Genomic DNA, 13455 nt, shown 5'->3' with positions numbered 1-13455 from the left:
GTTTGTGATATCAAGCAAGCTGCTAAATATTTTCCAGCAATCATGAACCAAGGATTACGACTAAGGATCATTGATGGTAATGAGAAAAGAAATTCTTTCAATAGTAGAAGAATACCTTAGTAGGAAAAAAAAACAGTTTATAAAAAGATACTAGATTAGAAGGCCATTTTGGGTTCCAAGTCTATAAATCCTACATCTATATTGGATTCCCCAAAATCAACAAGATGGTAAAAAATATGGATCGATCAAAGAATTGCAAACCGAAGAAAAACATCAAATTCTAAAACATAAATAAATAAATTACCCAGCAGCCATATCTGTAGCCTTGCTTGAATCATGTAAAATTTCAGTAGTTGAACTGAGAATTTTCTGGACATGTTTAAGCTTTCCATCATAAACAAACTTTTGCTTAAATGATAATTTTGCTTTTCTTCGGTTAAATAATAATGCATAATGATTAGACATTTAAGGCCTCCAATTCTTGAGAACCATCATAGTTTAGCACATTTAGTAAAACCATCATTCATTTAAACCCTACTTTGCCCTTAATTTAAACCCTAGTTCCAGCACCACCTTAATTTAAATTCATCAAACTATTTGAATATCTTTCATCTCATCTAAATGTCACTTGCATACTGTGGCTGACTGCTTTAAATTAGAGCATTCATCATTCACGTAAATCCAACAAATTAAAAAAATAGCTTTTTAGAGCAAAAACAAACTAAGGTGGTACGTGTTGTTTTTTTTACTTAATTCTAAATAGAACCTTAATGTTTAATAGTGTTAAATATTAGGTTGTTTGTTTTTGTAATATTTTATTTCTATTAAGTATTAAAAAGTGAAGAAAAACCAATATATTATTTTTTTCTATTTAGAAAAAGTTACATATTTTGACTTTGTTAATTTAGTAAAAAGTTTATAATAAGTTATGAAAAAATAGAAAAACAAACAACCTAAATTTTGAAAACAAATTGGTTTCAGCAAAAATCCAAAAAAATAAACACCACCTAAGTTTAGATATTAGGATTTTGGAATTACCCAATTTAATTTTAATTTAAAACCAAATATATTTTCTGATACTGTAATTGATGAAAATATTACATGTTTATCAATATAGAATTTCACTGCTCATTTCAAATGTTAAGGCAGTAAAAAATTTAGAGATTACTGACAGAATACATCAGAATACCCTGGTGGTAAGGCAAAGATAGAAATCTCAGCCATAAAGCTAATATTTATACATATTAACTGGTTCATCATCAAGAAGGATTCACAATAAATGATATTGTGTGTCACCATGCACTCATCACTTTAATATTTCTTCCTTTTTATTCGATATATGGACAAATTCCTTTTATTTCTCACACATTAGTAATACCGTGATGGCCCTTGAGACCTAGCTCAAGAGGCAAGAGGTTGAACTGGGAGTTCGCCGGTATGATTCTGAATATACAGGGACAGAAACAGAGAGGCAAAAAATTTTTCCTACCAGAAACAGGTATTGCCTTTGAAAGGTCTCTGTTCCAAGTGATTTTCAGAAACTTAAGTACATATTTCATCCTATTAGGTATATATTTTTGTGGCCTGCAGCCCATCCTATTAGGCAAAAAATTCTTTAGGAACTGTCAGCTTTTCAGGATCAGTCTTTCTGTGTAACACAGTATAAACATTGGCCTAATAGTAGATAGATAAGGCTCCAAGGTAACTTTTTCAGTATGAATGTGGAAACTTCAGCCTTCCTAAGCAGATTCAATTATTATCAGCTGTCTAGGCATTAAATTAATTACACTCAATGGAGCAGAACAAATATGTGATGACCGGAACCTAGTTCATTAAAGCACAGGAAACAAGAGAGTCAATCCAACTCCCAAAACAAGTATGATCAGCAGACATTCCAAATAGAGGTGAACTGAAAATAAAGAAATTCCAAGTCGTCGATCCTAACATGGTCCTAAGTCCTAACAAACACCTTACCAACATTTTTCACCTTATTTATACCCGAAATAAGGGACAACAAGAAAGAGGAAAACTTGCAAAAGCTCACCAAGTAACCTTAATATGATGCATGGACCAATACCAATTTATGCAGAAAGTAATGGGTTGCCATCATATGTGGGATATCTATGAACAAAATTTATAACATGTCATTTTCATTTTATGTACAATAGTACAGGATTCATTTCGTATATGATAACCATTTTCAAACAACAATTAAGAGAATGCAACCATTTGTAATCAAAGATTAAAAAAAAAATCCAATTCTGATTAACAAATATGATGCCCCACCATTGATCTCATTGGAAATTTAACTGAGAACAACTAATGATAGTTGATCAGAAAATTTATGATTGCCCATTTTTCAAAAAATACAAGTACTGGGCCTAGTACTAATACTAAAATGAGCCTAACACTCTAATACAAACTGGTTTTGGAAGTTAGACATACAATTTGATCAATTAGCCGGACTTGGGCTATAATCAATTAAGTGGAAGAATTCCAAACTCATTACAGTTTGCTCCTCAATTCTCCATTTATTTGAATGTGAACCATTTCAGTGGTCCTCTGCCACTTTGGTCATCAAATGTGAGTAGACTATTTTTGAGAAATAATTCATTTTCCGGACCAATTCCTAGTGATATTAGGGAAAGAATGCCCATGCTGACAAAGTTAGATCTCTCTCATATCCTGTGTCCATTGATAAACTAAATGGTTTAGTGAGAAATTCCTGCATTGAGGAATGGCGTTCCTAATCTGGTGGTGCATGTAGACCTGTTGAACAATAACTTATTTGGTGAGTTGCTAAGTTTTGTGGGTTCTCTAACCTACCTAATATTTTTAAGGTTGAGCAACAATGATCTTTTCGGGGAACTTTCCACTACCTTGCAAACTTGCACCAACATCCATAGTCTTGGTCTCAGGGGCAATAGATTTTCAAGAAATATTCCGCTATGGATTGGACAAATAATTGTTGATTGTTTTCTAGTTAACTACATCATACTTGATTTGGTTTGATTAACACAAAGCTTAGTTCCAACATAAAAAGAAATGGATGAATTCAGGAAAAATCAAAAGTTACATGAAGAAGGTTCTAAAGATCTAAAAATACAAGTTTGAACAATCCGCATAATTGTAGGATGATCAATTATGACAAATGCCATATTTGGTCGATGGAGAAGTCATACCTAAAGACCATAATCCTTTACTCAAAACCCTAGAAAATCATATGGTAGGCGAGAAGCAAGAAACCGGAGAGTGAAATTAGAAAAAATAAAATAAAATTATGTCTAGTAGAAAGAACAATGAGTGAAACAAAGGGAAATACCAAGCAAGCAGAAATGTAGGGTTCTTAATCTCACATTGGCACCAGCAACGGGTTTGGCAAGCAAGGAGAAATGGGTTTTATAATGGAGGTAAGTAGAAATGGGTTTGGCAGTGGGGTGAGCGGGAGAGAAATGTAGGGAAGTATATGTAGTGATGTTAGGGTAGTGGATCCACTAAGCCATATATAATAGCGGCCACCTTTGTCCCGCCTCAAAAGGGGATTTTATAGTTGCTTCTAATCACTCCAGTAATCATAGTCCATGCTGCTACTTGCAGCTCAATTAATATCACAACCATAGGCCTAGGGGAAATTCCTTCCTATGTGGCTTAACTAATCCCACAACCATAGGTCTCATAGGAAATTCCTTTCACTGGGAGTTAATTATTCCGAGAAATTCCTTTCACTGCAACTTAATTATTCCCACAACTATAGAATGGACACCGCATTTCATTAGTTGCGACTCAAATTGTTATGCAACTATATATACTCTTTTGTTGTAGATTTTACCGACTCCTAAAACTATGTGATCATATCTCACTTTTCTTCTAGTCACTTGCATGAGGTCTTTGACCAGCAATTGGAAAATAATAGAATTTGATAGTTTGTAATCAACATGGATCTTTGTTCCTTATTGTATTAAGCACTTAGGTCATTTTGTCAAAATATTTTGTATACAATTTAGGGTTACCCTTGAATATATGAGGGCTATAATGTCAAGAAATTAATTTTTTTTTAATCCTAATGGTGACCTGGGCATTTTAGGTGACTATATATGTTCACATATAGACCTTTAGTCCTTATGCCAAGTGCAAGGTAGTCATTGCATAGGAGATTCTCAGGTAGCAATCTAGTTATGAGAAAAGTTACACTTGTTAGATAGAATAAATTATTTGTATATGTATATCTGTGTACGTGTGTATCCTTTTAATTCCTTGACCCTTATGCCAATTGTAAGGAGGTAAGAGCATAAGAGCATATTTGATAGAAAGTTCACCTTTGCCATAAGATAGGAATATTTGATAAAAAGACTTCCTTTGGGGGAGAAAGAGCTTTAGAAAAAATGATGCCTCGAATGAAATGACTAATTGTTTGTGCACTTAATAGACCTCTCATGGGAAAAATAGTGTTGGAGATGCTTAAGAAGGAGAAGCCTTTCAGAAAATGGTCATTTTAGAAAGCATGGTGTGGAGAATGGGGGTTGGTATTCTTACAAATTGAGGGAAGGATATGGAGTTGGAGTTTGGAAAAACATTAGAAAGGGATGAGACTTGGTTGGTAGTAGTATACTTTGAGGTGGGAAAAGAGAAGAGGGTGAAGTTTTGAAAGGTCGGGTGGTACAGTGATGAGAATTTATGTGTGACTTGAATGACTGAGAGAGAGATAATTTAGAGGCTTTCTTCTTGAGGCTACCAAGTAGGTTTGTGAAGAGGGAATAGAAGGATAGAATGACATGGATGGATTCTAGGACTAAGGTCTTCTCTATTAAATATTTTTATTCTATCATAGAGTCGAGGTAAGCAATTTCTTTCTCATGGCCATTGTATGCAATTGCTTAAATAATTTAAGTTTTGCATTCCAAATATTTGAAGTACAACTATTCTATTGGTATATCAATGATTAAGTAGTTTTCTTGGTGAATACTATGGATAGCTTGTGACTTGTGATTAAATTAATGAAACCCTTTGACTTGTCATTAAATAATTGAATCCTCTTTATTTTTTTTCTTTTTCCAAATTGCTCCACATCAAAGTACTCTTTGCATATTTCTTCTTTTTCTTACTTGATTTTCCTTGCAACTTAATGTTGTCCTTTAGATCTTGAAGAGTTTTGGGGAAATTAAGTGAGAAAGCATGTAATGAAATAATTGAAAAAAACAAACTAAAGGAAAAATAAAACTTTGATTTAAACTAATTAGTAAATTTTTCTTATAACCTTAAATTTATTTTTCCTTTTTTCTTCTTAAATTTTTCAAAGAATGAAGACTTTAAAAATATGAGTCTTCAATTAATTACTATTGCATATGATTTTCCTTTATATGCTACATGATAAATCAAACAAAAGAAAATTTAGATTTCTTTTTTAACATTTTTCTTTTTCTTAGTGCTTTTTGTGATTTAAATGAAGTCTAGGAATACCGTTCAGGTAATGGAAACAATAAGCATATTATTCAAAAAATATTATATGTTTTTAAGCTCATCTTAGAGGCACCAAACAATGTTTTAATATAATGTATTAGGCTATAAATTGATCTAAAATTTTAAACTATCAAGAACTAAGCTAATAACATATATCAAGCTTAATTATTCAGGTTTAACCCTGCCACATAAAAGAGAAAACGATGAGAAAAAATTTGTAAAAACATATATAAAAGGTCATAAAATCTTAACCCATTTTTTATTTCTCCTTTATTTTGTTTTTAATTCTTCTATTTTGCTTCTCTATTTCTTTCTTATGTAGAGATCCATAATGTTGAGTGCCTTGAAATTAATATTGATAAGACTTTTAATTGAAATCAACTTTACTATATATATAGGTCACTGGTGCAAAAAAAATTAAGCTTAGTTTTACATTAAATATCTAGCTTGACATAATATCAAAGTCTAGATTTTTTAGAATGGTCATGAATTTGTCCCCTGTGTTGAAAAGTCTCTCAAATTCTATTTGAGTCAATTGACTGGTTATTGATACTTTCCCCATATGATATATTCATGCGAGACATTTTCCTATTGTGACAAAGGAAATATTGAAATAAGTATCTTTGACAATTATAGAATTAGTTTCTTATATGAAATCTTAGTGCAATTGGGACGTTGGGATTTGACAGCTCTAGAGTTGTAATCTCCTTCAACAATAGTGCAAATCCTTCTTTATCTTCATTCATGAATATAGGCTTTAGGCTGAACCATGTAAATTATTATGTATTTCCTATGTTTTCTATTTTTGTTCTCTTACTTTCTATTCACTATTATTATTCTTTGTTATGGTTTTTTCATAATAAATCGATATCAAAGTTCAAGTTATTGGTTCTAAAATGATGACACACTTTGATATTGAGAAGTTTGGTCGAAGCAACAATTTCACTCTTGTTACGATCAAATCACTCATATATGAAGAAGCAGTTGTAACTCTTCAGATGAAAGTAGGTACGACTATTAAAATCTATCTTGATAAGTTTAATAAAACTATTATGAATTTAAGAAATATTAATGTTAGAAGTAATAATGAAGACCAAATTATAATTTTGATGTGTTCCCTACCAAATTCTTATGAGCATTTTATAGATACCGTGATGTATGATAGAGATACTCTCTCCATAAGGCATGTTAAAGTAACCTTGAATTCAAAGGAGTTGAAAAAGAAGGCGTCTATGAGTAAAGAAGAAAGTTCAAGTGAAGTTTTGGTGTGACTAGAGAGAGATCGAAAAAGAAAAATAATTGTAGAAAAAATCATTCCTAATCTAAATCAAAGTATAAAGTAAACAACAAGTGTTTTAATTGTAACAAGAAAGAGTACTATATGAGAAATTGTCCAAACCATAAATGACTAAAAAAAAAAGTTGAACTTCTAATTCAAGTGATGCAACAATTGTAAAAGAAAATTTAGATATTGTAGATTATTATATTTAAAAACCAATCCAAGCCTTGGATCACAAAAAGGGGTGCATGCATCTAATATCCTAGGTGCAACAGAAAATATTAGTCATTAAAACTTCTAGGGTGTTAGAAACTCATACCATGGGATTTGGATGTTCCTAAATCATTTTTCTAATTGCTATAGATAGCCTTGAAGACTTAGAGATCTTCTGCCTAATGACTCTCTCTTTGATCTTGGCAATGGAAGGGTGAATTGCTCTTTAGAGCGGATGGAGGTTAGGGCTTTCTTTCTAAAGGACATTAGTCAAATCAAGTATCCAACTCTAAACCCTAAGAGGGCTTATATAGACTTACTTATGGGCTTAAATGCCTTGTGTCTAGCTTGGACTTGAATTACTTAATCTAGCCCACTAAGTCCTAATTAATTAATTACCCTCTTGGACTTGACTTAATTAATTAGCACCATTTATAAGCTCTTATGCTACCCTATATTTTTACCAAAACACCATTATGCATACATATTAATAAAAACCCAAATAAATCTCAAAACAACATGCCACTAAAGGGTATGATCTCAAATAGGGACCACTAAAATCCATAGAAAAATATTGACATCCTCAAAATTCAATTTTGAAGTTGACCTAACATTCCAATATGGAAAAGTTAACTACACTCCACTACAAAAAAAATAAAAAAAATAAAATGATATATCACTATTAATTTCACAAATCCATTTTACTTTCACAAACAAGATAGTGTCATGTGAGAAAGCTTTGGAGATTAAAATACAAAGATCTTTACATTTGTAAGAGTGGTAAGAGAGTGAAAGACAAGAAGTAGATCATAAATACTTTTTTTTTTTTATGTGTTAAAATTATGACTTGACCATTATCTTTTATTTTATTCAAATTTTAACAACTTAAATTATTTTTCTTTTTGGATAGAAAGAAGTATTAATTTTAATTAAAAATCTTGACACTAATATGGCTTAATTTTTTAGTAAAGTTCCACACACTCAAAATCTAACAATGAATCCAAGAACAATGTTAATATAAAACCACATGTCATTTCCATCTTGTTGAACTTTGTCTTCAATGCTATGAATGCAAGAATCTTACTCTATTTTATCTTCTGGACACTTTTTCAAAAGCAGCAATCCACCCAGTGTAGGACTTCCCTTATAAGAGGAAGTATTGAAGCTTTGAAGTTGAGTACCTTGTGGAATTTTACAAGATAAGTTATTGTTAGAGAGATCTAAGACCCTAAGATTGCTTATTTTCGAAGGGCTAGTTGGAACTTCACCAAAAAGTTAATTTTGAAACAAATCAAGGACCTCTAATGATTTCAATTGACTAATCATTGTAGGGATCAATGTAGTCAGATTGTTTTTTGATAAGTTTAATGAAACTAATTCAAGAAGATCGGTAATCTCTTTTGGAATCTCCCCAAATAGATTGTTGCTTGAAAGATCAATGCTCTTTATAAATCCAAGAGTATTCTTGTACTCAAATTCACTTTCTTTCCAATTAAACAATGCCTCATCAACGTATGACTCATTCTTAAAGTACTCCGTTGGACCTTTATGAGCATATGACCCAAATAAATAATTATGAGCAACAGTCAAACTCCCTTTCTTAGTCCTAGCAGTGAAATTGCTAAGACATCTTGGTATGATACCTGATATATTATAACTTGAGAGGTTCAATATTTGAATTTTTTTACAATTCACAACCAAAAGCAATCCTTTACAAAATATACCTGCTTATGCTGCCACACATTTTATGCCACTTACATGCATGATGAATATACATGCAAAATAAATTAAATGAAAAAATGAAAACACACACAAACACAAAGCGTAATTAATAACCAATTCATGTGTATGAAGGCAATGGAGGATTATGAGCTTTGCTTATCTTGTTCGGCTCGCAGGACCTGCTTTGCCATGAATGAAAATGATTTAGCCGTGTCTTGCATCTCTGTCGTTTTTATGCTGATACCCTAAAAGTTGAGTAAAAACAAAGTTAATGGAAGTCTAAACAACCGACCCTTTTCTTCTTTACTGTTGCCCATCATCAATAATTGCCTATAAACATAATCACAAATTGAGCACAAGGCAATGTCCAGAGGTACCTGCAACTTCCTCAAATTCTCGTTCAGCTTGCTTTCTGCCATTTTAATGACACTTGATTCCTACACCCAAAGCAAGGAAAAGAATTTGACTGTTTTAATCCGCCTAAGATGCAGAAATGCAAAGCACCCCATTAACAAAAATGATGATAGAGAACATTCATTTTGCTAGAAAAATCATCTGAGCAGCAGATATTGTTGCTTGCATATAATAGCTCAATATGTCATTTTCAAATCATTTTTAATATTTTGAGTAATATCTGTTCAGGTTTGACTGTTTGACAGTTGTTAAGACAATGAAAAATCTAATTAGTGAACTCAACAATTTGTTGATTTTTGGATTGCAAAAAGGTTTATCCTAAGAAATACAGCATGATTCAAGTTAAAGATTCTATGGGATGTGCATCTTGGATGTAAACTTACACCAGATATAGGAAACCCATATTTCTTCTTGATCTGATCAACTGCACCAGCCTTCTCATCTTGTGGCTCTTCCTTCGTGGAACTTTTTTCATTTTTTAACTCCACATGTTTTAATTTACCTGTAGATTATTATTATTATTATTCTTAATCAAAAGAAACAGAAATCAGAGAACACATTACAAACACAATAAAAAAAAGTAAGGGGTCATCAAAGGAATAGCTGAACTTCATAGAAAGTAAAGAGGTGAAGTTAATTGTTCAATGATGTGATAATCTATGGTCTTCTTCTGACCTATTATTAGTTCATAGATTTACAATAGTTAAATTTGGGAGGCTTCCTCCTATCCATGGGGGGATTTTCCTAGATAACATATTTTTTCCCCAATCAATAAACCTCAAACTTATGCAATTCTTCAAAGATAAAGACAATTCTCTGATTAAATTATTGTTGTGCAAATGCAATGTTTGAATCAATTGCAAACAACCCAAAGAATTTGGAATCCTCCCAGAAAATTTATTATTTACCAAATTAAGGGCTACCAAACTTTCCCACTGTGGACAACAATTGGGCAGGGCCCATGTTAATAAGTTGTTTGAGAGGTCAAGATGGATGAGGTACCAAATTAGCAACTGTACACAATAAAGAAATGGACCCTGATAACTTGTTATTGCAAAGATCCAACCTTGTCACACTAGAAGGAAGTTGTGGTATTGAAACCTCAAAAGTAGTTTTGAGCTTACATCTATGTCTGGAAAAGAACCAAATTATGATGATAAATTGGGTAAGACCTCTCTGATCTGATTGTTGGAAATATTTAAGCTATTGACATTCGAAAGTTAAATTGCAAAACCAGTCTGAGAGGATATCTGAAATGTCAGAATTGGAGAGATCAAGCTCTATCAAATGCTTTTGAGTTTGAAGCCATCTAGGAAAAAGAGGTCCCAATTTACAGGAGGCTAATGGTAGAGAACCCAGTTGAAATGGAGGAACCCACTCCAAGCTCATGTTGAAAGTGAGAGAGCCTGAAGATAAACCTAAAAAAGAGATGAGCTTTAGAAATGGTACCTTGCAATGAATTTGATCCAATATTAATCCAAACAAGCTCAGCTAGTGGCCCAATACTTTCAGGTAAAGTTCCATTTAGTTGATTATAATCAAGATATAACCTTTCCAAGGACAAAAATCTAGTGAGATGAGGAACTGATCTGCTAAACCGGTTATCAAATAAAGACAAAGGCCGTAATGTACCATTTGTGCAAGCCAACAAGTCTTGTGGAAGTTTTCCAATAATAAGATTGTTGTTATCCAACTCTAATGCTTGCAAATTACATAAATTACTTGAGGATTTTGGGATCTTATCTTGGAGTTGATTCAGAGAGAGAAAGCCTTTCAAGAGAAACCATGTTCCCAATTGTATCAGGAATTGAGTCATATAGTCGATTCGATGAGAGATCAAGAATAACAAGCCTTATACCAAAGGATTTTGGAATCTCACCTTCAAGTTCATTGTGAGAGAGAAAGAGTCCTTCAAGAGAAACCATGTTACCAACTGTGTTTGGAATTGAACCCCTCAGTTGATTGAAGGAGATATCAACATGAACAAGGCTTCTACCGAATGTCTTAGGAAGAGCTTTAAGTTGATTGCCAAAGAGTTCAAGATATGTAAGAGAAGCCAGGTCTCTAATTGTGTCCAGAATCCCTCCTTGAAGTTGATTGGAAGAGAGAGCAAGATATGTAAAGAAGTCATGTTCCCAAATGTATCTGGAATCTCACCATGAAGCCCATGTCCAGAGATATCAAGATATTCAAGGGCTCTCATGTCCCCAAATGTGAAAGGAATCTCACCTTCAGATGCACAATATCTGAGGTCCAGATATGCAAGAGATATCATGTTCCCAAAAGCATCCAGAATCGAGCCATTTGGATCATTGCTAGAGAGATCAAGATGAAAAAGGGTGGTACTAAATTTGAACAGCCATGGGTATATTGAAGAATTGATCAGATAATTGTTGGAAATATCAAGGAAAACAAGAGGGGCATAGAAATTAGCATGGAAAAGAGACCCAGTGGTGAAGGGTAGGAGGGCACAACCATTTAAGTTTAAGTGAACGAGAGAAGGGAGTTTATTGATTGCTTGTGACCAGTGGATGGCTGCACCAAGATCAACCAAACTCAAGTCAAGGAATCTTAAAGACGAAATGTGAGAAAGCCACACTAGTTCTCCGGATTGAACAAAAACATTAAGGCTGAGATCAAGGGAAACCAAGTTGGAAAGATTTTCTGAGTTGAGTGGGAACGGTTTTAGCGAAATTGGCATGCGGGAGAATGAGGTACTGCATTTTGCTGAGAGAACCAAGGAATTGAGGTATTTACCTGCCTTCAAAATTAACTTTTAACTTGTACATTTTGCATTAAACAGTAATGGGAATGAATCTTCCATTCGGATATTTATTTTCAACATGCCATTTGAGGAAAGGCATAAATCTTCACTTTTCTTAATTTGACCTTTAAATGTTGTGTTTTTTAGTGCTTAAATCCAATTAAATCTCTTTTTGTAAAGTCTTGGCATTGTAAAAGTTTTATTAACATTAAATAAAACTTTGAACAAATTAAGTACTATTTTTATTTATGACTTTTATTGGAATAGATACATAAATTCTTATTAAACTTTAAACAAATTAAAGAAGTTTTTGACTTCTTATAAGCAATTCATACATATTATTAGTTTTATATGATTTGCTGGCAATTGTATCCAACTATATACTTCCAAATCATTATCGTTCAGTTAATTGAAATTCTAAAAAATCTCCAATTTTATAAATTATAAACATTTAATGTTTCTATATAAGATGGCTTGTAATTCAGCTTATATAAATTGATTAAGACATCTTGATCCAAAATCAAATTTAATAATGACAAATAAGAAAGAAAAAGTGGTTGTTGAATTAGTAAGTCAACAAAGTTGTGAATAGGAAGTTTAATTAATTTTCCAACATTTTAAGGCATTAGTATTCATTCCTCCCCACACTTTGATATAATGTTTTAACTCAAATCAACTATTAGATATATCCCAACCACTTATTTCACAACAAAGAGTGGACATGGATATTAGCTTTTGAAGTTCAAGTCATTTTATAAAACAGTATATCAACTTGATGAAGTTGGCTCTTTTATAAACCTTAATAAAAGATTTTACTATTTCTTTAGGCATATTAGGAATAGGAAAATGTATTTATGAAATATCCCGATTAGATTACCAAAAGCGAAAGAAGAAAAAGAATAAAGAAATAAATAAATAAACTTATAAAATCCCTAAAGTAAAACTTTATGGTGGCTCTTTGGGAAGTAATGACACTAAATATCTTCATGTTCTTCATGCAAGGTCTAACATCAATCTTTTTAAGTATATATGTTTGGTAATATAAATTTGATATCACATATCTTCATTTATACATATTTAGTAGTTTTATGTTTGAATTTTTGAAATTTTATATGTTTTATGTAGCTGTGTAAACAGTAAGAAGATTTTGGGTTTCAAATTTCAGAATATTATTTGAAAACCTCTAAGAAAAATTGTGGTTTGTAGTGCTTTACTTCTCTCCTTGTAAATGTGCTAACGAGCACTGAGGATGTTGAAAGTTAATGTCATGACTAGTTCATTTCAGTCAAGAAGCATATGGCCAGGTATGCTCATCAACTAAATTTATGCCATGTAGTTAGCACATTTAATCAAAATAAAATAATCTTTGTAAAAAAATCAGCATTTTTATTGAATGAGTATTGCCATGTTTGTGATTTCTAAAGATGAATCTCACTTATGGATAACACCTACAAGGAGGGAGGCGGTGAATAGGTGTTTTTTAAAACAATTAGAGATGCTATCTCACAAATACTTACAATTCCCTTGTTTTTCCCTTATACAATGATTTTCTTTTTCAATCTTATGAATAAACAAGTGAATTGTAAGCAACAATGGATGCACTAAC

The 13455-nt window shown here is 32.2% G+C and overlaps 1 long non-coding RNA gene across 1 annotated transcript; it reads right to left on the bottom strand.

Annotated features, from left to right (window-relative positions):
- Window positions 1–8644: 8644 nt before the first annotated feature.
- Window positions 8645–9608, bottom strand: LOC117934034. Its single transcript, XR_004654409.1, has 3 exons — window positions 9469–9608; window positions 9049–9108; window positions 8645–8916 (listed from the first exon to the last, which is right to left on the bottom strand). It is a non-coding gene; the product is annotated as an uncharacterized LOC117934034 (long non-coding RNA).
- Between the last annotated feature and the right edge of the window lie 3847 nt (window positions 9609–13455).

The sequence above is a fragment of the Vitis riparia genome, chromosome 16, assembly GCF_004353265.1.
Source record: "Vitis riparia cultivar Riparia Gloire de Montpellier isolate 1030 chromosome 16, EGFV_Vit.rip_1.0, whole genome shotgun sequence".
Lineage (NCBI taxonomy): Eukaryota > Viridiplantae > Streptophyta > Magnoliopsida > Vitales > Vitaceae > Vitis > Vitis riparia.
The sequence above is the reverse complement of the archived record's forward strand: the minus strand, read 5'-3'. Positions and strand labels throughout refer to the sequence as shown.